Source organism: Bos javanicus, chromosome 5, assembly GCF_032452875.1.
Source record: "Bos javanicus breed banteng chromosome 5, ARS-OSU_banteng_1.0, whole genome shotgun sequence".
Lineage (NCBI taxonomy): Eukaryota > Metazoa > Chordata > Mammalia > Artiodactyla > Bovidae > Bos > Bos javanicus.
In genome coordinates this window covers 29932704-29957388 of record NC_083872.1, presented here as the reverse complement: position 1 = coordinate 29957388, position 24685 = coordinate 29932704, and the positions used below count along the sequence as shown (strand labels likewise).

The following is a 24685-nucleotide window of genomic DNA, read 5'->3' as shown; positions in this document are numbered from 1 at the left end:
TCCTGTAAGACGCCAGCCTTTCTTAAGCTCTCTTAAGAAGTTAAGGTCTCTGTATAAGTAGCCATCAATTATTGAGTGCTTGTTATGTAACAGGGTTTATAAACTGTGTATACCCTGCCCAGCCAGGTAAGTAGGTGCTGAGTACATCGCTCCTATTATCATGATGATGAGGGAACTGAGCTAGCAAGAAGCACCCGAAGCTTGCGAGGCATACAGGGTGTGCCAGAGCCGCCCGTTACACATGACCTGGTCTTTCCCTTTCTCCCTGCCAGCAGCAGAAACATCTGATGTGAATGGCAAAGGAGAGAGAACACAGTTGGGTTCGAGTCTTGTCTCCCCTGCTTACTGTGTGACCTTGGACAAGTCTGTGAAGTGTGCTTCTAATCCTAACAACTCCTAAACAAAGTGTGTTGTTTCCATTGTGTAGAGACTTGTTAAGGAATGTGAAGTCTGGAAGTACAGTGTGCTGGGGTTGGAACCCAGGTCGGCGTGGCTCCAAAACCCATGGTATTTCCATACTGGCTCCATCTCCCTGAATCACATTGTTTCAAGTAATTTCAGCAGAATTCTCTTCCATCCTAACTCTTGGACCCCCTTTTCTTAGGATACAGTTTCTGTCTTTGATGTTTGGGAGTAGGGCTCCTTGGAAAGAAAAGAATGGAAATGTTCCATCCTATTCTAGGAGAAATAGATAGGAATAGGAGTGAGGTTATTCTTGACCTTCCTTTGCCAGAACCCTGGGGAGTTAGCACTCTAAAATGTGTTTGGAGAAGTTCCATCTGCCTAACTTCTGGCAAGGTGTGACTGCTTTATTTCTTAAAAGAACTAAAGATATTGGGTAAAATCCTTTTAAGATTGTGTGTCTGTAAAGTAAGAGATAATTTTATGTACTTATATTTTGATGTGAAATTAATTTTTCTTCCTTGAATTGAGATGGGGATGATGAAAAGCTGAAAAGGGGAAATTCAGAAATAAAATATTTTGAATGCTATACAGGTCAACCCTAAATGAAAGCCCACAGGACGTCTTTGAAAGGTCCTTGTGTCCTGGACTTGTTTTTTTCTGAGCTTCAGGTTGAGTATTGTGGTTCTGTTCTGCTTCAGAAAGAATTTTTAGTTTAGTTTTATTTTTTTCCTTAGGATATTTATGTTTAATTTAAAAATTAATGTTTAAACTAATGTAGGTATTTCTGTAGACGACATGTACTTTTAATTGATTTTTTGGGAGTTCTCTTTTTTATGAAGGAATAGTGCTCTAATCTTTTTTTTTTTTTTTTTAGAGGATTCTTGCTTTTAGGGATAAATTAAAGCGGCTAGGATTTTCTTTCTTTCTTCTTAAGGACCTTGGGTTATGTTGTCTCAATTTATTCATAGGCTGGAACCTTGTGGGTTTTAACTCAGGTCAGGCATGAATGCATTATGGTGCTGGCCAAGTCTTGTCACTTAATCTCCTTTTTAAAGATGAACCCAGCAGGAATCGTTAGGAGAAGCTTCTGATAGTTTCTTGTTTAGTAGATCTGTGACTTTTTTTTTAAATTGATGTATAATTGACGTACAACATTATATTTATTAATTTCTGGAGTATGACACAATGATTCGATATTTCTGTATGTTAGGAGATGGTCACCTTAGTAAATCTCATTAACATCTATCAACATACAGAGTTTTCTTTCTTGTCTTAAAACTGTGAAGAGTTGTCATTCTTACTTTATTGGACTTCCTTTCTGGTTTGGAAAAACTTTCATTTTTAAATTGAACATGTAGCAAAAGCACTGGTGAGTTTTCCTCTTGTGGTTCTTTGCTTACTGTTTCCTTCAAGGAGACCAAGGGAAGTCCTAGAAGAAAACTTCCTGTTTAAAAAAAAAGCTTCCTCATTTGTTGGTTCTCTGAACTCTTAACTTCTAACGTTACTCATACATTATAGCTATTTTTCAGATGATCTTAAAGTTACTGTGTGATCATTTGCATAAATACTGTCATCTCCCTTTGTAAGGTGCTTGAGGACAGCCCACGGCATCCTTTAGCATAAGTTTTTTTCAGCACCTATTCCGCCAGTGAATGAATCTAGACTCTGTCATCAACCTCCCTATCTATTCTTATTTCCTTGTAAGTATCTGACAGACTCTTCTATTACAGTTAGACTTGTTTCCTCACCCTTTTCCTCAAACAGCTCATTCCTATCTCTGTGCCTTTGCAGTGATTATTTTCTGTGTCAGGGCTGCGTTTTCTCCTACTGAAATTTACCTGTGGTTTCACGGCCTGATTAGATGGCCTTTTCATCATGAAACAGACTGACTACTTTAGTCCTTATTAATTTCTTCTGTTTTAGGCTATTGTATTCAGTAACAGTTTAACACTTAACTGACAGCTTTGTTTTGTGTATGTTGTTTTTGCCTCAGCAGTTAGACTTTATTTTTAAAAAATTGATTAATTATTGTTATTATTTTTTTGCTGTGCTGGATCTTCATTGCTGTGCCAGCTTTTCTCTAGTTGCAGCTAGCAGGGGCTGCTCTAGCCGTGTGCGGTGCGTGGGGTTCTCATTTCGGTGGCTTCTCTAGTGCAGCCCGGGCCCTAAGCTGCACAGGTTTCAGTAGCTGTGGCACGTGGGCTCGGTATTTGTGGCTCCTGGGCTCTACAGCACAGGCTCAGTGGTTGTGGCTCATGGGCTTAGTTGCTCTGAGGCGTGTGGTATCCTCCTGTATCAGGGATTGAACCCAGTCTCTTGCATTGGCAGGCAGATTCTTTACCACTGAGCCACCAGGGAACCCCCTTCAGTTAGACTTTAGTTTTTGTGAGTGTAATGAATGACAAGGTTTTCTACCTTTTGGAACTTGTAAGGTGCTGAACATATCATTGTATCAATAAAGATGTAATGAGCACATTTATTTACAAGATCTAGTGAGAGATGCATAAAAGACAGGTTCCCTGCTTTCAAGGAGCTTTCAATCTAGTAGCTTCTCTTAGAAGTATTAATTTCAAGTAATTGTCTTTTGAGTGAGCACTTACAAACTTTTTTTTTTAAACTTGAGTGGTAAGATATAGCCTTTAAACAACTCCATTTGAAATCATTTTGGGAAAGTGGTAGCTTGAGCACATCACTCCTGCCCTCTTTTTAAAACTCAGTTCAAGTGAAATAACAATTTCAAAGCTTAGAACAAAAATACTAAGAATTGGAATGGAAACTCATGAAAGTGGGAGGACTTGAAGGATAGATCCAGGAAGCCAAAAGTGCAGATAATAAGAATTTTAGGGGAAATAACTAGTAGAAGAAAAATTCGCTGAGACAAAAAAGATTGCAGATTGAAAAAGATCACAGATTGAATGAATTCACTGTCTTTCAGGCAAGATGGATGAGAAAAGGCACAAATCTAGGCATATTCTGATAACATTCCTGAATTCAGTGATAAAGGAAAAAAAAATTCTACAAACTCAAAAGAGGATAAAGATACCAAAAAAAGTTAAAACTACAATAAAATCGGCTGTTCTCATTTGCAACACTATAGTGATGGTGTAAGAAGCAAACTAGTCAGAGGAAAGGTCTACACTACCAAAATCTTACATGCAGTCTAGATACTGTTCACCTTTCAGGAAAAGAAAGCTCCATGTGGGTGTGCAAGAATTGAGATCATATCACCCATAGACTTGAATCTGAGCAATATACTATAATCAAACATAATTATTTCCTTTCCTCGAAACAGTGATTGACAACAGATTTTGAAATATGTATATATATCATGTGCTATACGAATGTGCTCTTGTTACTGTAAGTTCTACACTACATGTATGTATATATATAAAATTACATACATTGAGAATAATAAGAAATGTGTTATATAAATGGTAAGTAAGGATCTTTGAAATTAAAGAGACATATCGAAAGAGAAAACCTTGTTATCTGAATGAGATATCCTAAATGAGTCCAGCAAAACTCAGACATCAAGGGACAGGGTGGTATGGGGGTGAGAGGGAACTACAAGCTTCTTTGGTATCTTTAGAATGTTGGCAGGGGAAGCATGGCAATGAACTGCCTTAATGAGAAGAATACTTCTTTTATAATGGTGTTAAAAAATTATAAAATACTTAATGGAAAGTATCACAAAAAAGGTACAGGGTCTGTGTGAAGAAAATTGTTAAGTGTTAAGGATGATTTGAAAGAAGTGGAAATGTATACCATGTTCCTGGATGGGAAGACTATGTGTAAATTTAATGGAAATTAATTACAACTCCAGTGGAGAGTTCTTCTGAAGGTAGGCAGTCAGGTAAAACAGTCTGTGTTCATATGGAAGAATAAATGTTTTACAATAGCCAAGAAAATTTAGACACAGAATAGTGAGGTGGTTCTTGCTTTACCAAGTATTGAAACAAATTCTAAAATGATTAGTATCATACTCGAAGCAGTATGGTATTATTTGAATAAGGGATGAGCAAACAGAATAAGGTGTCCCAATCCTTGTATATATAAGAGAAGTATTTATGAAAATATGAAAGTTTAGTTGAAAAGATCTTTCTTTAAATTACAAATAATGCTTTTTATTATATAACATCGTACAGTACTCACATTACAGAAGACAGAACCTGACAAATTCGTGTTGTTGTCTAGACGCTAAGTCATGTTTGACTCTCTTGCAGTTCCATGGACTGTAGGCTGCCAGGCTCCTCTGTCCATGGGATTTCCCAGGCAAGAATACTGGAGCGGGTTGCCATTTCTTCCTCCACTGTCTCTTAAAATAAGTTACCCAGGGCTCCATAGGGTATCAGAAATACTAGTACTGTATTTATCTTTGATACTCTATTTATCCTGCCAAAAGGAGCACATTGGAAACAGAAAGAAGTCTGTTCCTCATGCAGTGTCTTTCCAGTGCCACTACAGACAAAGCTTAACATCGTGGCATCTGGCATAGGAACAACATTTAAAGGTTCATCTTAATTTTCACAGAGAAGGCAGTGAAGGGGAGATTTGGGTCTGAGAGGCACTAGGTTCATAACGGACACATTTTTGATTCCTCTCTTTTCTTCAGTATAAGAGTCCATGTCTAGTCCATCAGCAAGTATTTTGGGTGCTACCCTTGCATCTGCTCCCCTCTATCTGTGGTCACTGATGATCGTTGCCTCGCCTCTGTCACATCATCTCTAGCTTCCATAGCGCCTCACCTAGCGTCCCCTGCTTCCACATGGCAGCTACAGTCAGCTCTGTAAACTAAAATTAGATGCTCTTGCTTCCCTGCCTTACAACCCTTCAACAGATTCTGTCTTTTAAATGAAATTCCAGCATCTGTTTCATGATCTACTCATTCACACTCCGGTTCCCCCATCCACGGTGCTTCAGCCACGCTGGCTGACTCTTCTTTCTCTCCTTCCACTTTTCCTCTCTCTCTTATTTCTTGTTTCCCTATCTCTCTCTCCTTTCCTCCCTCCCTCCCATTCTCTCTTTCCTTTTTATTAGCCACTATTATCGAGTGCCCACTTTGTGCCATATAGGTACAGGCATCACAGCAGTGGTTAATATAACAGAAGTCTCTGCCCTGGGACTTCCCTGGTGTTCCAGTGGCTAAGACTCTGTGCTCCCAAGGCAGGGGGTGTGGGTTCCATCCCTGATCAGGGAGCTAGATCCTGAATGCCTCAGCTAAATATCCCCGCATGCCCCAAGTTAGACCAATGCAGCTAAATAAATAAACATGAAAAAAAAAATCCCTGCCCTAAGGAGCTTGCATTCTGTAGGAATAGACAGAAATGAATAAGTAGATGAAATGAATAAGTACTTTATATTGCCTGTCAGATGGTAAACATTTCAGTGGAGAGAAATCGCGAAGAGGAATAGAGAATACTGGGGCCGGTCAGTGGTTGCTTTAAAATAGAGTCAGGGATGACTTTATTTGAAAATGACACTGGCACCTGAGGGTGGTGAGACTCATCATGCCTGTTCTGCCCCCAGGCCTCATTCCTTGCTTTTCTTCTGCTGGGAATGCTCTGCCCTAAAGAGCTGTGCTTGGCTGACAGCTTTGCCTCCTTTCTGTCTCAACTCAAAAGTGACCTTCTCAGAGATGTCTTCCCTGACCCCCGAGTTTAAATGAGCAACTCCTCCCGTCTTGCTCCATCTCATCTTTATTTATTTATTTTTTTTCTGTTTAAAATTTTCAACTTAATGCCGCCATTTAAAATGATCTTGCTTGTGCATTTATTCATTATCTGGTTCTCCTCCAGTAAAATGGGAGTTCCCTGAGAGCAGAGACTGTGCTGTCTTGCTGCGTGCTGGATGCCCAGGGCCTAGAATAGAAGACACTCAGTCAACACTTGTTTGCGAACAGATGGGCTTTGCAGAGAGAAGATTCCAACAGGATTCCTTAGATGGTGACAGCTTTACCGAGTAAAGAAGTGTGAGCTCTGTCCCAGGACTTCTTCTAGGAAGGGACAGGGACCCCTGTGGAAGCTGGCCAGGGCTGGAACTCAGGGGCCCACGATGTTTCCTGGCACTGGGTTAGTTTCTCACATTTGTTTTTTCTTTGTTTCCCTCACCTGTTTATCTGCGTGCTCTGATTTCCCATGTGCCTTTTACAGTTGGGTGTATGTGACAACTTTCCGTTTCATTAGCTTACCTGCTATTTATTATGCAGAAATGTATAGCAGACGCAGTGCCAAGCCTAGAAGAGCCCTTGCGTGAGAGCCGGGAGCTGGAGCTGTGCCACCGAGTGTGTGTGCTCCCGGTGTGGGGGGCCGTCCACTTCTGTGTTGCCTTTACTTGCTTGTATATTGATTCCCTTTTCCTCTGCCTTGACCAGCCGTATTACTCACAGGAACTAATCTGAGGTGTAAGCTCATTGGGTGCGTTTTTCTTTAGAATAGTGTAAACAACCTTCATTTTGATTTAACTGGTCAGTATTGGTTGGAAAAAACTAAATATTTCCCATGTTTGGTTCCCAACATCTTTTCTTGATTGCATTAAATCTTTTGCAAAACTGTTGGAAAACCAGGGAAGTGAAATATTTAGCCATATGGTAAATATTTGATTTGTTGAACTAAGTCATCGGGTAATTTATCCTAGTTTATGCAAATTGTATGGGCCAGCTAGACTGCTGAAGGCATTTATAGGCCACCCATATTATGTCCACCTGTGTGCACACAACACGTTTTTCTTAGGTCCTAATGTTTTCTCTCAAGGGCTTCTTTGAGTTCCTATGTCCAAGATAGTATTTAAACATTAAATTTATTGTAATTTTATACAAAAGAAATATAATAAAAATCTCATATTCCATTTATTGATTATTCTGTCATCAACTTGAAGTGTATCTTTGTGGCTGAGAAGAGCTTCTGAAACATGTTAATACTTTAAATTATCCTATTTCAATAAAGACAGAAATAAATATGACTTAGATGATTATCGTGTTGAAAACAAGACTAATGTGATTATTATATGTTTACCAACCAAAGATCACTATTGTCAGGAGTAGTAAGTTGCTCAGAATTCTGAATTTGATTTGATTATCGTCTAACTTTTCCTTACAATTGTTGAAAAAAGAGTTTTTCGTTAGAGGTGGAGATTCTTTCCCCTTCCGCCCTTGCCGGTTTTAGTTTTCTGTCTCCTTCCCCATAAAATGTGGATTAAAAAATGCTATCTCATAGGATTGATATGAGAACTAATTGAGTCAGTACATAAAAATACAGTGATTAGAGCAGTGCCCAGTCAGTGATAAGCACTGTGACTATTTCTTATGCTGCTGTGCTGCTGTGGTATTTTAAATTTCCAAAACTTCATCCACGCAGAAAGTGTGATTAGTGAGTAGAATATATGAACCCAGATTAGGTTTGAAACAGATTAGGCTATCTGAAACAGGATGGTAGTTAAAGCCATGAAAATACATGAGTTCACCCAGGAGAGGGGCTTGGGGTGAGCAGAGAGAAGTATTTCAGGCAGACCCCTAGGTACACTGACAGGCGCAGAGGAAAGGAAAACCTGCAGAGACGGCCAGGAAGAAGTGGAGGTTTAGCGAGAAAGCTAGAGAAGGAAGATCAGGAGAGTTAGGGGATCAGAAAGACAAAAGAGGGAATGATCAAATGTTGCTGCAAATTCAAGAATGGTAAGGATTGGGTGGAGTCAGTGTATTTAGCCACTAGGTGATTTTTGAATTTCGTGAGAGTAGTTTTAATGCAGTGGTCCCAGGTAACTCAGTGCCCACCAGTGCAGGAGATGAAAGAGGTATGGGTTTGATCCCTGGGTTGGGAAGATCCCCTGGAGGAGGAAATGGCAACCTACCCTTGCCTGGGAAATCCCATGGACAGAGGAACCTGGTGGGCTACAGTCCATGGGATCGCAAAGAATTGGACACGACTGAGCGACTGAGCACACATGCCCACATGGGAATTACGAGTTAAGGAGTGAATGGGAGAAAATAGATACATTTCAAAAACAAAACAATTTTAGTAAATTTGACAGTAGTTAGGAGGGGCAGAACACAACAGTATTTTAGTAGTCATTTGCAGAGATTAGATATTGCAAACTGTATCTTTATTACATAATAAACACCATAAAGAAGACACGTACAAATACGGAGGAAGATCAGGCAAAGGACATTCGTGTACCTGTGGTGTTTCTAAGGAGGATTCCTCAAAGGTGTATCACTCAGGCTCAGAGTCGTCAGTTGAGTAGGAGTTTGATGGGAAGACTGAGCAGAGAGGAGGGTACTTTAGTTGGAGGAAGGCATGGATTTCTGAATCGCTGGAGTTTGCTCAAGGAGTTAGGGTGATGAGTAGTCTCACTGCTAGAGCGTAAGGAGTAAGCTCAGTAGGTCCGATAAGGCTGGACAGGTGGGCAGGGCTGAGAGCCTGGCAGGGGCAGGGCTTAGAATCTTACATTTTATCTTGTTGGTTCTTGCTTCTCAGTAGGAAATGGGCCAGGGGTACTCTAAACTGTAGGATAAACATGCTACATCTTCTTGGGGTATCCAGTTGAAGTCTGGGAAAATTACTGCTATGTTGAAACATGAGTATGTTATAATACAGTATTTAAAATCCAAGATAAAATATAATTTTAAATTAAAAAAACATTTTTTCCGTAACGGTTGACTTCTTCAGGCTGTGCCTCTTCTCACCCTCCACCCCCCATCACTTTCTTCAGGTGAAAGGTTAAAGAGCACCCATCTGGTTCATAGGGGATCATTAAGGAACTGTAAGCAGGAGTGGATGACGTCTGTATTTGGTGGAGCTCAGCCTAGAGGAGAATGGTTTAAGGCTCCTGTGTCACATGGTCAGGGGTCACCGTTCACACGGAATACAATGTCAAATGTCTTAAGTAGATACAGACAGGATAAGAGGGCAAGACAGGAGAGGGAGACTGACAAGGTGGCTACTGAAATGAGCTGGTGGTCTCTGTGGTGCGATTGGGGAAGACGGAATGAAAAGAGGTATTTAAAGAGAGAGAATCAATTAGACCATTGTGGAGAAGAGGGGGTCATGCGATGTGTAGGAAGAACGTTAAGTTGATGCCTAAGAAACCTAAGTTTCTTAGCACCTTGAGGGAAGGAGGGCATCATTACCGAGTACAGAGAATAGGGGAAAAACAAATCGGAGTATACTGCTAAGTTACTTCAGTCATGTCCCACTCTGTGCAACCCCATAGACGGCAGCCCACCAGGCTCCTTCGTCCCTGGGATTCTCCAGGCAAGAATACTGGAGTGGGTTGCCATTTCCTCCTCCAATGCAGGAAAGTGGAAGGAGATAAATTCGGTGCTTCTTAGTTGGAGAGATCGCTGGGGCCTGTGGGTAGAGATCTCTAGTGGAAAGTGGGCTATGTGTGTGTGGAGCCCTTTAGAAAGGCCCAGCCTCTTGACACACCTTCAGTGTTCCTAAGTGGCCATCACTGGCAGTGGGACCCACAGGCATGACTGAGGTGGTCTGAGGGGAACACAGGGAGTGAGGGGAGCTAAACACAGAGCTCCGGAGGTGCTGCCATGTAATGGGGAGGCGGAAGAAAAAGAACCTGAGAAATGGTCAGAGGCATGGGTGGAGAACACTCTTGAGAGTCCCCTGGACAGCAAGGAGATCAAACCAGTTATGCTTGAAGAAAATCAACCCTGAATATTCATTGGAAGGACTGATACCAAAGCTCCAATACTTTTTAAATATCAAAAAAGAAAAGAGTCATTCCTGATATCCTGAAGTCACTCTAGAGGGCCTTGGAATCTCAAACTTCACTGACTGATACAAAGAGCCAACTCTTTGGAAAAGACCCTGAGGCTGGGAAAGACTGAGGGCAGGAGGAGAAGGGGACGACAGAGGATGAGATGGTTGGATGGCATCACTGACTCAGTGGACATGAGTTTGAGCTAACCCCGGGAGTTAGTGAAGGACAGGGAAGCCTGGCATGCTGCAGTCCATGGGGTCGCAGAGTCCGATAGGACTGAGCGATTGAACACTGTGGCTGAAGGGGAGGAGAAGCTAGAGCAGCCGAGAATTTCAGGAAGTGCCTGTTGCTGCAGAGTTAAGAGGGGACTGGGAAATGCCGGTTTACAAGTGGAAGAGGTCACTGCTGGTGACCTTTCCCTGAGCTGTTTCTGTGGTGTTGGAGGTGTGGACTACAAACCTGTCCAGAGAGGGTGAGGCCTCCTGGGTGGAAAAGAAAGTGGAGGCAGGCAGCATGCACTGCTTTTTCAAGCCTGACTGAAGCGAAGGAGAGAACGGTAGCCGGGATGTTCATACATTCACCTCCTCTTTCTCTCCCACTGGAGGGTAAGTTGCATGAGGGCAGAAATTTCGTTTTATTCGCTGCTATATCTCCAGGGTAGAAAAGAGCACCTAGTAGGTGCTCAATAAATATTTGATGGGCGAATTAATGAGTTACATGAAGAAGGGAGAGGCTTGAGCATGTTTGTGGGGTGAAGAGTAAGAAGTCTTGGAGAGGAGGGTTTGAAGGTCTAGAAAGGATGTGATGGAACATGAGCTCCGTGACTCAGGAAAGTTGGATATTTCAAGTCCCTCTGGACTGACTTATCTAGGATACCAGGAATGATTCTTTTCCTTTCTGTTTTTAAAAGAATATTTATTTATTTGGCTTGCCAGGTCTTAGTTGAGGCATGTGGGATCTAGTTCCCTGACCAGGGATTGAACCTGGGCCCCTTGCATTAAGAGTGTGGAGTCTCAGCCACTGGACCACTAGGGAAGTCCCAGAATGATTCCTTTTCTGCTGAAATTGAAGGAATGGAGGAACGAAGGGGCGCAGAGGTAGATATTCACAGGTGGTAGAGGAGGAAGTTGAGGGAGTTCTCTCCTGATAGTCTTATGAGCATTCTCTGAGTTAAAAATAAATTAAGGATGAGTATCATATGTGTATCCTTGGAAAACATTTAGTGAAGACATTAAAAAAAACAGCACCCCTATTTAAGCAGTTAGGCTTGTGGGGAGAGTCATAGACAGGTAATTGTAGGCACACACAAGGTTGTGGTCAGTGACATAAAGGGTAGATGAGGTAAGGATGCACCCAGGGGATGAGTAAGTAGGTGAGACAAGCGGTCTCTAGTCTCGGGCAGAAATGCAGGGAGTGGCTGAGAGCTGGGTGGAGCGATCCACACACCCTGTGCGCAGCCCCAGGGACCTTCTGCCTGCAGGAGAGTGGCCTTGGATCTTGGGAAAGTGGGAGAGAAGAGGCATCGAGTGCATGGGGCTCCCTCTTTGCTCTTTGAGATAAAGTGAACAGAAACCTGAGCCTTGAGTGAAGTAGAGTCACTCATTATTAGCAGCTCTTCTGGTTCTAACCAGGCGGGTTTTCCAGTGATTTACCTCTGATTCATTTGACAGGAAACTGCTTTCCCAACTTTTGACAAACTTGTTATCTGAAAGGATTTGTCTGTTTTGAAGTGGAGGTAGTGGAGAGAAAGGATGTGACGGTGTTGCAGTAAGTCATAAAGAGCACAACATGACCATATTTATTTACCTCATCAGTCTTTAGTTAGAATTGATTTATGAAAGAATATTAAAGTATCCACTTTGTTTACATTAGCAGTTGTTTAGTAATAACGTTACTAACCCACTGGAGTGGGTTGCCATTTCCTACTCCAGGGGATCTTCCCAACCCAGGGATTGAACCCAGGTCTCCTGAGTTGCAGGCAGATGCTTTATCCTCTGAGCCACCAGGGAAGCCCCAGTAATAAGGTTACACCTGTTCAGAATTCTTTATTTTCAGTCTGAGGTCAAGACTATTTATTTCTCAGAAACTTTCTGAAAGGGAAACTAGAGTAGTAAGGATGGGTCTTCTAATTTTCGAGATGTTCATTGAAATTACATAACCCAGTGAAGCTAATTTTGTTTTTAGCTTTTGCTGTTATATTGGCCATTATTACTAATCAGTCTCTGATAGTTAAGTCAGAGTTGGACTTGAGTCCTGGTTACTTCTGTTTTTGCATTTCTCACATGTTAAAACATGTTCCTTATAAAATGATCAGAGGCCTATATTCTCAGAGTTAAAGGGGTTTTGTTTAGAACAAGTTGCACATTCTAATCCCTTATTTAAGAGCCCTACCAGGGAAGACAGATTTATAGTGCGAAAAGCACCTGTCAGTTTTTGGAGATGGACAGAAGTACTTTTTTTCTTGCTAGAAGGTGAAATCAGAGGTTGACCAAGACATGCTAATTGGAACCTGGTATAGTCTCAGTTGGCTCAGTACTTAGAATTCACTTCTTAGAATTCATCCCACTTCTGAATGGGGAGTCAGGTCACCCTGTGTGTCTCAACCTCATTCCCCTCAGTTTTAAGGTTTTAGCCATTAGTTTGAATAGTTAGAACTCCAGTTGGGATGTTATTTGAGGGAAGAAAAATGACTTTATTAGCATTTGGGAGAGAAGCTAGGGAACAAGAGTCTTAAAGTCAGGTTGGCATCAACAGTCTGAGTACCTATTTCTCATTTTTACTTTCACTTCACTATGTTATAGCCAGATCCCTATTTTCCTAGAACTTGTGTGGTGTGTGTGGTGTGTGTGTGTAAGAGACTGTGTTGGCGACTTCGAAAGAAACCTGATGTCTGGACCCTCTTTACTAGTTCTCATTTCTGTTGCCTTTTATGGGAATCAACTGGGAAAAGCATTTTGAGATGAGTATGTCAGAGGCAGAGTGTGAGGTAATAGGGAAAAGATCACTGGGTTCAGGTCCCTGTTCTGCTATTTACAAGCTCTGTGACCTCAGGCGAATCCTCTAACCTCTCCTAGCCTCTGGGAGATGAAGTGGGTAGGTGAGGGAATCTAGTTCTTTCCAGCTCTTAATTCCTGGGGTGACCTGTACATAAGCTTTAGGAAAATGTATGAAGAGGAAACCTACCACACACAGGCGCACACACGTGTGTATATGCACACATACACGCAGCACGTGGGATCTTAGTCCCCTGACCAGGGATCAGATCTGTTCCCCCTGCAGTGGAAGTGCAGAGTCTTAACCACTGGACTGCCAGGGAATGAATTCCCGAGGAAATTCTATTTTAAATTTATTAGGACAGTTATTATTTAAAGAAAATGTATAGTGAGTTATAAATAAATTAGTTTAATCATCAGTTGCCCAATTTATATTCATTCCATCAAAACTTATATGTTGAATTTTCCTAAAGTGAGGTATACCTTTAATTATTCAGGATGTTACTGTTTTTGGCCTAGTGAGGCTTATGGGATGGAACTGTCTTTCTTAGAATTGACAGCTTACTGAATTCCCCTTCTAATGCATCTTCTCTTCCCTTTGGCCCTCTTCCCCCCAACCTCAGCATCTTGTGCATTTATCTTTGGTAATGCCTGTATTCCCTTTTTGGACTTTCCAGGTGGCACTGGTGGTAAAGAACCCACCTGCCAATACAGGAGACATAAGAGATGCAGTTTTGATCCCTGGGTTAGTCAGGAGGATCCCCTGGAGAAGAGCATGGCAACCCATTCCAGTGTTCATGCCTGGAGAATCTCATGGACAGAGGAGCCTGGTGGGCCATGATCCACAGAGTTGTGAAGAGTCGGACACGACTAAAGTGACTTAGCATGCATACACACGCATGCACATATTTCCTTATAGGGCTTACTCGGTGGCTCAGTGGTAAAGAATCCATCTGCTCTGTAGGAGATGCAGGTTGAATCCCTAGGTCAGGAAGATCTCCTGCAGGAGCAAATGGCAACACACTCCAGTATTCTTGCCCCAGAAAATTCCACGGTCAGAGGAGCCTCTTGGGCCACAGTCCATGGGGTCACAATGAGTCGTACACGACTGAGTGAGCACTTACACACGTATTCCCTTACATTTTTATCTTTCCCAGAAGCTGGAAATTATGTCTTACTCATCTTTACTTTTCTTATGTAAAACACTGAAGGGAAGATAATATGTGAGGATGTAGATAACAGCAGATCAAAGATGGCCCAGATTTTAATTGGGGTAAGAGGAGAATGTTGGTGTTATATATAGAAATATCTGATGTGCTGGTTTGGGGAGAAGATGATGAATACACTTTTAGACACGATGGCATCTGTGACATTGGCAGGACACTCAGACTGTTCAGCAGTCAGTTAGAAATGGTGAATGACATCCTGGAGCGGTCGGAGGATTTGCTCCGAAGAGGTTGGAAGCTCTTCATGAGGTTCATCAGAACAGATTAAGTCTTTGAAAAGGAAAGTGAAAAATGAAGCTAATGGGGAATGCCTGTGTTTAGGAAGCTAGAGAAGAAAGAACAGTCATCTAGGCTGGCAGAGGTAATCACTAGGGTAGGAGGTGCATGGTGAGCGGCTTTTATGGAGATAAATGCTCAACTGTGCTAAAGCTGCAGAAGGGTTAGGAGAATGAGATGAGGAAATACAGATGATTGGATTAGCCAGTTTCAGTCCTGCTGAATCAGAGGCTGCATTAAAAAGTGGTGAGGACACAGTGAGTCTGTAGGTTTTTTATTTTGAAGGTGGGGGGCGGGGAGAATGAAAGAACAAGGGCAGATTCAAAGGAGCCCTTATTCTTTTACTTTATTATTATTTTTTAATAATAGAGGTTATGGAGAAATCTTTATAGTCCTAGGGAGGCTGAGAAAGGAGGCTAAGAAAAGATTGTATTGGCTAGGGAGATTTGGACACAGATTGGATCCCTGGAGGGGAGATAAGGATGAATTAGAGAGCAGGAAGGTGGGGCTGGTTGGAGGAGCCTTCTCTGAGGCAGGAAAAAATGGCTTGATTTGAAAAAAAATGATTTAGGGAGAGGAAATTGGTGTGGGATAAAGGGAAAAGAATAGAAAGATGGAAGATGGGGTTTTGAGACATGTGAAAAGAATTAGAGCAGAAGCTGCAGGGGAGCTTGAGAGGAATTAATGACACAAGTAAGCGATGCTGGTGCTCTGGAGACCAGACCGAGTATGGTCAACATGAATCTGGAGGGGACACAAGTGTGATGCTTGTGTCCAGGTGTGAGATCAGGGTGTCATACAGGTTGTCAGTGTGAATAACGCCAACCCAAGGACAGCGACTGGACTTGAGGTCAGGGGCCAGGGGTCGGGGGAAGCAAAAGAAGCCAGCCATAAAGTTGGAACATTCTCTGGGGCTTCAGGGTCTCGGTACCCTAGCCTGGCTTCATAGTTTAAGCTGGCAACATTCCTGAGTCCCTTCATATGTGTGTTTAGGAAAGAGGAAAAAAGATGGTCTTATTTAAGGGTTATTGAAGTGGAAATGAAGTAGGAGAATACTTGTAAGAATACTAATTAATTAAGAAAAAATGGCATGGGAAAACATTGTTGAAAAACTCCATGAAGTGGAAAAATAGCCTCCTCTTCCCCAACCCCGACCGAGTCCCACTTTCCAAGGCGTAACCACTTTTAATATCACTTCAGAACCCAGACGTGCTATTGGAGAAGGAAATACAAGGTTTTGCTGCCTCATAGAGAATGGTTCAAATAACAGAACTGACCGGATCCTCTTTAATTTCTTCTATGCTTTCTGTGTTCCTTTTCAGTCTTACTTAGTTGCTGCTGTTTCTCATATTTTAAGTTCTCATTTTTCTTGTATTCTTCTTAAAATTTGGAGTAGTTGTTTTTTAAGATGAGGTGCATGAGAGTTAAACCTCAAGTCCTTGCCTTTCAGAAATGTCTTTATCTCCCATTTGATTGTCATTTCTTTGAATGTAACTTATTTTTATACTCTGGACACTTGGAGGGTTTGCTTTTTGTCTTTGGAGCTCTGACTTTTCACCAGGGTGTGTCTGGGTGCTTGTCTTCTCCGTCACCCTGTTTGGCAGTTAGTAGACTCTCTAAATCTGTGTGTATTGGCTGTCCTTCTGGAGCTCAGGGGCAGATTTGTTTTATTATTTCTTCCCTTTTATGAGCTGTGTTTTTAAATCTGCTTTGTGTTTGCTCTCTCTCGCTTTTATTTACCCTTTTTTAAAATAGCTGTTTATTCTTAATTTTTATAGACATGATATCCTCTTGAATCTCTCTGAGCATGCTAATTTGAATTTTTTCAAAGTTCTCATCTAATTCCTGAAATAGCACACATTTCCTTTGGGTCATGTTTTACCAGAAGTCTATCTTGGCCTGCTTTTTTTGTTTTGTTGGGTTTCCTCAGATGTCATTTGGGGTTGTTCACAGCTAACATGAGTGACTAGGTTAGTTGTGATTAGTTACTAGGTTAGTTGTGATTAGTTGTGATTATTAGTTAGTGTTGTTAGTAACTAGTAACTACTAGGTGAGTGACTAGGTTATCTAGACTAGGCAGTTGGTGTAGTTTTCTTCTGGAGTTGAATAGGTCTTACTAGGTGTTTACATTTTTATTATGGAATATCCATAAAAAAGAGTGTATATTATGTGTGTACCAAGTTTAAGGAAGAATAGTAAATTGTCTATGATCTGGTTTAAGAACTAAAACCTTTAAGTATCCCTGCAGGCCTGGTGGGCCTGTCCTGTTACATTCACCTCACCCTTCCATGTAACCATCATCCTGAATTTCCTTACGCAGTCCCTGTTTTTGCTTTATTGTTTGTATATAGTCCAAGCAAAACAGTATTTAGTTTTTTTTTTTTTTTAACTTTTATTTGCATTTATTTTGGGGGCATTTATTTCCAGGCCATAAGTTTTTGTTTCTTCAGTTTCTTCTGGGATATCTTTTTCCTTCTGTGCAACCTCCTCTTCTGGCTTAGGAACAATCTGTTCTTTTTCAGTAAGGATCATCTCAATATGACAGGGAGAGCTCATGTAGGGGTTGATCCAACTGTGAGCTCTGTAAGTCCTGCGCCGCATCTTGGGGGCTTTGTTCACCTGGATGTGCTCAGTGACCAGAGAAGCTACATCTAAGCCCTTAAGTTCAGCATGACTCGCTGCATTGTTGAGCATGTGCAGTAAAATTTCAGCACTCTTTTTGGGCCGCCGACCCTGCGTCCAGCCCCACTGTTTGGCCTGTGCACACCTACCATTGTAACGACAGAATGGTACACATTGCTTCTTTAAAGTGACATCCTTCAGATACTTGGTGGCTTTTCGGGTATGCATACCCTTTATGGCCTGGGCAGTTTCACGAGTGTTCTTAAAGTGAACACGAAGATTTGAACCTCTTGATTTGCATGATTTTGTGGGGTTGTCTGGGTCAAGTGAATAGCCCACCATTTTTAGGGTCGCTAGGAGTCGGACATGACTGAGCGACTTCACTTTCACTTTTCACTTTCATGCATTGGAGAAGGAAATGGCAACCCACTCCAGTGTTCTTGCCTGGAGAATCCCAGGGATGGGGAAGCCTGGTGGGCTGCCGTCTGTGGGGTTACACAGAGTCGGACACGACTGAAGCGACTTAGCAGCAGCAGCATTCCGTGGCATGAATTCATCTCAATTTATTAGTTAATTCACCAATTGGCATGTATTTTAGTTCTAGTTTTTTCTGTTGGGAATGTCATTGTTATGAACATTCCTCCATATGTCTTCTACATTTAAATATATATATATATATATATTTTAAACCTTTAGTCATGGATTTTCAGATCATATATAAAAGTCTAGAATGAAACAGAACAAAATCTCTGGATAGGAAACTCAGTGATTAAAAACTTTTATAAACTTGGTATTTTCCATAGTTCCTTAAATGGCCTTAATTTTATGTTCTGGAATTAAGAAAAAAAAACAATTTGACATACATGGCTATTTTTCTTTGAAAAATGCAGAAAAGAGTAAGAACTAATAAGAGAAACTTGCATTAATAAATGTGGAAAGAATCAGTGCAACTTTGATGTGTTAACTATGATTTTTTTGCAAGCTTAATGACTTTATAGAATCATTAACAATACCATCAAGTAAGTCTATTTGTAGGTACTGCTAGGCTTGAATTATAGCTTTTCTGTCTAGTTTGTATCTTTTAAACAACTTTTCTGTTATTTTCCTTTTTATATACCATCAGTGACTCATGTTTCCTTTGTTAGCATCATGTAGGTAGGATAAAGGAGACCCACCAGAAACTTTTGCTAAGGACAAAGAATACTTTTAAAGCATTGAAATAATTTAAGAAATTTATTATAGGTTAATTGAACTTTTGCATTGTGAATTTTGGGGGTTTTGTTTTGGTTTTAGTGCTAAGGTTTCTCAGATTAAGACATGCCAGGCTTTGATAATGATTTTGGACACTGACTAAATTACAGAGACTTACTTAGGATAACAGTTTTCCTATATGGCGTCACTGCTGCTGCTGCTGCTGCTCAGTTGCTTCAGTCGTGTCCGACTCTCTGTGATCCCATAGAGGGCAGCCCACCAGGCTCCCTGGTCCCTGGGATTCTCCAGGCAAGAACACTGGAGCGGGTTGCCATTTCCTTCTCCAGTGCATGAAAGTGAAAAGTGAAAGTGAAAGGGAAGTCGTGTCCGACTCTTAGCGACCCCATGGACTGCAGCCCACCAGGTTCCTCCGTCCATGGGATTTTCCAGACAAGAGTACTGGAGTGGGGTGCCATTGCCTTCTCCGATGGCGTCACTGACTCAGAGCAAATTGAGGCATTCAAAACAGCTGACCACAGAGCTTGGGAAATTTGTATTCAATTTTCATTGATTCACAATAGAACTGATAAACTTGGCCTCAGACATAATGAGAAATCCATTTTAATTAATTAATGTGGTTGAAGTATAGTTGATTTACAGTGTTGTGCCAATCTCTGCTGTACAGCTCAGTGACTCAGTTATATACATACATGCATTCTTTTTTAATATTCTTTTCCACTATGATTTATCACAGGATATTGAGTATGGTTCCCTGTGCTATACATTAGGGCTTTGTGGTTTGTCCATTCTAAATGTAATCGTTTGCGTCTACCAAACTCCCAGTCCATCCTTCTCCCTCCCTCACTCCCCCTTGGCAGCTACAAGTCTGTTCTTTTTCTGTTTTGTAGATAGGTTCATTTATGCCATATTTTAGATTCCACATATAAGTAATACCGTGCGGTATTCATCCTTCAAGGAGAAATCCATTTCAGATACCTCTGCACTTTGTGGAACAGTTTTGTTTGACTTTCGTTTAATGATGCATCCATCTCTGACAAATGTCACTCACAGGCCTCTGGAGTTTTCTGTCTAAGGCAACTATCATTCTTTGAGTGTTTCCTGAAGTTCAAAACGTGGTAATACGTCCATTTATTATGGGAGTTGGTTGAGAATTTCTGATGATCACTGTGGTATTAAAATTGGATAATGGAATTTGCTTGATGTAAGCAGTTTTCCACAGTTGGTTTATGAAAGAACCTAAACCTCACTTTTGGAGGAATCCCAGACATCACTTGTACCACCTCTTTGCAGCAACATGTATTGTACAAACTTGAGAAAAATTGGCTATAATGCCAGTTTTATTTCAGGAAGGCCAAGCTTCAGAGTTGAGATGGATGAAGAAAGTTTCTTGATAATAGTTCAGTCTTATGTATGGTTCAGCAGATGAGAAAGTAAAAATTGGGGTTGTTGCAGCAACCCACTTAATGTCCATGTTAACTTCTAAAATGTGAGCGAGCGCTTTATTTCTTACATCATCTCCTTTTCATATTTCACCAAACAGAATCTCATGATCTTTCTGTGCCCTCCCATGGCAAAGCTGTTAGAGATTTTATTTTGGTCTTGGTGAGTGTATTCTTGCCGGGAAAATCCTGTGGACAGACGGGCCTGGCAGGCTATAGTCCGTGGAGTCACAAAGATTCAGACATGACTGAATGGCAGAGCGTGAGTGTTTATAGAGCAATGTTAGTTTCCCCCATACAGAACGTTATTCTCTTATTTATTGATTAGTCCCATCTTAATAAGATTTAGAGAGTCTGGAGGAAAAGGTGGGGAGAAAATGACCCAAATATTAGTATTCAATATTTTTGTTATTTTTAGGATAAGTTAGTAAGTGAAAGGGATCCACTTGTACTTGGTTTACATGAGAATCAAAATCCCTGAAAGTGCTTAGGGTGTTAAAAATAGTTGTAATTCCGGTTTGCAATTTGCATCATTGCAGTATAAAAGCTGAACTGATGTACTTAGAGTTGGTGGGGAATTTTTTTTTTTAATCCCTGGTCACAGACAGCTTCTGTTTGGAGAACAGAGAAAAGCAGACTAAGAGAAATACAAATACAAATGTTTAATCCTGTATTGTAGCTTACTGTAGCATTTCTTATTCCCTTAACTTTTGGACTAGACTTCTACCAGAATTCTGTGAACTTGAGTAGTATGCCTGATTGCCAGCTCTGTGACCTTTTTAGATTTTGAACTTTCTGGAATTCTTTGTACTGTCTGTAGTATGCAGTGTGGGAAGGTCACACACACACACAATTAGGACAAGCTAGAAAATATCATAAATAAAATGGTAAAAGCTACAGTTGTTTTGGGATTCATAAATGTGTTTAAGAAGTTCATTTTTTCGTCTTTGTAGATGTGTATTTCAGTAACAGGTTTTCATCTCTTCATTTTCCTTTGTAAAAGAAAAAGGTTTGATATTCCTGAGTTACCACTCATCTAAAATCTACTGATTTGCTCTGATCTGTGCTGTGTATGGAGTGTTACGTTCCTGCCCACGTCTGATGTGAAAGGAGAGAGACAGACGGCACAGTGGTGACTGACTCAGAGAGATGTAAATGATCTTATTATGCTTGAGCTACAGCCACACCTAGAAACCTTGACAATAACAGGCCTGTGTTTGATATGCCTTACTTGTTAAATCCTGTCCGGATTTTAGTATGTCACATGTGTGTTCATCAGCAAAGCTGAATGATGCTAGAACAATTGCAAGGCTTTAATCAGACTCATGATTACCCTGTTTCTCACTTTGGCCATACAACGAAAACGAAACACATAGCCAAGACACATTTCTAGTTGTTTCTGGTATTGTTGGTTCTAGTTCAGTGGTTTCAGTGCTACAGATCCTACACCAAGAGAGATTTTCATGGGTAAATTCATTAAGGTTAACATAATTTCGGTGTCTGTGGCAAGCTGTTAATTTTTTTTTAAAAACTTTCCCCTCATTATATAAATAATACATGCTTAATTTTAAAAAAGGAAACTAAAGAAGAAAATGAATGTTTTCTTAAACGCAACATCTGAATATAAACACTAATGCTATTTAAGTTAATTTCCTTCCTGTCACTTCTATTTAGGTATCTTTTTAAAAATTGAGGTAACATAAAAAAACAACAAAAAAATTGAGGTAACATAGTAAATTCAATTTAACCTAAAAAAAACCCTATTTTGAACATTTCCTATTTCATCATTCTTTAAAGACATGACTGAGTAATAGTCCATGGGTTTGGATATTACCATAATATTTGAATATTCACCTACTGTTAGAATTATAGGTAACTTTCAATTTTTCTACAGTAAATGCTTTCAAAGTAAACTTTAAAATTGAATTATAAGAAGAACTTCCTTGGTGGTCCAGTGGTTAAGACGCCAGGCTTTCATAATAAATGATAATGCATTATTTGAGATAATAAAGGACTATTTTAATTAGGAAAAATAAAAGACTGTGCTTCCAGTGCAGGGCACACAGGTTCGATCTCTAGTCAGAGAACTAATATCCCATATGCCATAGTGCCCCTTGATCTTGGTTCTGAATCGTATGCCAGAACCAAGATCCCATAGCACAGTGTGGCGCAAAGATTAAAAAAAAAAAAGAATTATAACAAATACAAAAAAAGAGTCCAAATAATAAGCATGTGGGGCTTCCCCGGTGGATCTGTGGTAAAGAATCTGCCTACCAATGCAGGAGATAGAGGTTTTATTCCTGGCTCGAGAAGATTCACCCTGAGTAGGAAATGGCAACCAGCTCCAGTATTCTTGCCTGGGAAATCCCATGGATAGAGGAGTCCGGCGGGCTGCAGTCCACGGCGGGCTGCAGTCCATGGGGTCACAAAGTTGGACGGAACTGAGCCAGCTGAGCCCAGAGAGAGCACAGAATAAACATATAGTTTAGAGAATTTGTAGCGAACATTACCAGCATCCAGAAGTTGTGCCCCTTCCCAGTTATTGCCTCCCCAGAGTTAACCACTACTTGTTATCATTGATTGGTTTTGCCTGTTATGAATTGTACACAAATGGAGTCATATGTATGTTCTCCTTAGTGTCTGGCTTCTGTTGCACAGCATTGTGTCTGTGCATTTCGTCCATGTTGTTACATGGCAGTAGCTGATTTTTAAAAAAAAATTCTTTCTTTCTTTTTGGTTGTACTGGGTCTTCGTTGCTGTGTGGGCTCTTCTCTCGTTGCGGTGAGTGGGGCTCCTGTCTAGTTGCTTGCCGTGTGCGGGCTTCTCACTGTGGTGGCTTCTCTTCCAGCGCAGGCTGTAGGGTGTGCCGGCTTCAGTGGTTGTGGCTTGTGGGCTCCAGAGCGCAGGCTCAGCAGTTGTGGCGCACAGGCTTAGTTGCTCCAGGGCATGTGGGGTCTTCTTGGATCAGGGATTGAATCTGTGTCTCCTGCATTGACAGGTGGGTTCTGCTGTTTGTGGACATTTGGTTTGTTTCCACTTTTGGCTCTTCTAGATGTTCATCTATATGTCTTTTGGTGCCATATATTAAATATATACCCGATAGTGGAAATGCTTGGTCATAGAGTTCACATGTTCAGTTTCATAGATATTATCCGACGGTTTCCCAAAGTGATTATACCAAATTCCCATCGGCAACGTATGAGACTTCCATTTACTCCTATACTTATCAGGCTTGGTATTGTTAGTTTTCTTATTTTTTAACCATTTTACTAGATACATAGTAGTAGTATTTCCTAGTGGTTTTCATTTACATTTCCTTGAGGTCTAGTGAGCACCTTTCCTAAAAGGCCTTTTGAATATGCTCTTCTGTGAAGGGCTTGTTCATATGTTTTGGAAGTTTCAAAATTGTGTTTACCTTCTTCTTAGTAATTTGTAGGCATTCTTTATGTATACTGAGGATGAGTTCTTTGTTACACACACTGCAAATGTCTTTTCGCTGTGCTTTGATGTTTTACTCTTTTAATGGTCTCTCTTGATTACACAGTAAACTTTTAAAAATTGACAGTGTTATTTTGGTAAAAATGTAGACACATGGTATCTTGCCACAGGTCACTTACTTGGCGGACAGTGCATAAACAGAAAATAAACTTAGAAGTTCTGTTATTGTTAGCTTTGTCCAGCATAAGGGCCATGGTTTGCCTTTCCAGCAGTGCCAGCTCTCTTACAGATAAATATGGGCCCTTCATTGCAGGAGGGAACCAGCTGAGCCTGTAAATGGATCACTGAAATTTCTCTCTAACCCTGGGAGACCACTAAAAGCTCCGTCCCTGGTGATATTAGCTTAGTAGAATCATGTATTTATACTAAGTATTGTACATACAAGTTAATGCTTAAATGGTACAGAGTGGCATAAGATCTTGATATGTTTTAATCTATCTGTTTAAAAAGTAGGGTTTGCATAAAAGAGTAAAAGTTGACTTTACTTTTCTCCAGAGTTAGAAGAAAATAAGAGCTGCAAACCAAAAGTTAAAAACATAGGTACTGAGGACAAAAAGACAGGAAGTATTATTTACTTGGTTAAGAACTCAGGTTGGAATTCTAGCTCTTCTGTTAACTAGTTTTGGCGTGTTATTTAGTGTCCTTCAACTTCAGTTTCCTCGTATTTGAAATGCAGGTAATAGTGAATCCACCTGATAAGGTTTTTGTGAAAATTAAACGATATAACTAATGGCAGGTGTCTGTGTTTAATAGTGCAAGCTCAGTAAATATTTACTATTATTAGGAAGTAAAGGCTAAAAAATAAGGTTAAAAACATCTATTTATTTGTAAGGACAAACTGCATTTACAGATGCTTTTGGCAAACCAGAATTTTTAAGAGAGCTAGAATAAAAAAAGATACAAGTAATCCTAAAGTTTTATAAATTCACATATTCAAAAATTGTTTTATTCCAGTTTTCTACTTTTGGGTTCAGAGTCATATCTGAATTTGAAACTGCCTCCTCTGTTTAAGCTTTTGTCCTCTGCAGGTAACTCTTCTAAATAGCATTTGGCTGTAGACATCAGAAGTTCAGTTTATATAGCTTATTAACCACTTCACTTAAAAAAAAAATCAATTTTTAAAAACTACATAATACTTGCATTGTTTTTTAAAAAGTTTTTTTTTTTTGCTAAAAAATTAATTTCCCTCTAAAAATACAGCTATCATTTTCTGTGTTAAATGTCCTCTCATTCCTTTGGAGGACAATATCCTAGAAAGAATTAATCTTCTTTAAGATGGAGGTGGGGACTCCCCTGGTGGTCCAGT

At 40.5% G+C, this 24685-nt stretch overlaps 1 protein-coding gene and 1 pseudogene across 3 annotated transcripts in view; one reads left to right on the top strand and one right to left on the bottom strand.

Annotated features, from left to right (window-relative positions):
* DIP2B (disco interacting protein 2 homolog B) overlaps positions 1-24685 on the top strand; it is a 229003-nt gene that overhangs the window by 8968 nt on the left and 195350 nt on the right. The gene's annotated exons all lie outside the window — the stretch shown is intronic.
* LOC133247399 (large ribosomal subunit protein uL22-like) lies at positions 17001-17693 on the bottom strand (annotated as a pseudogene).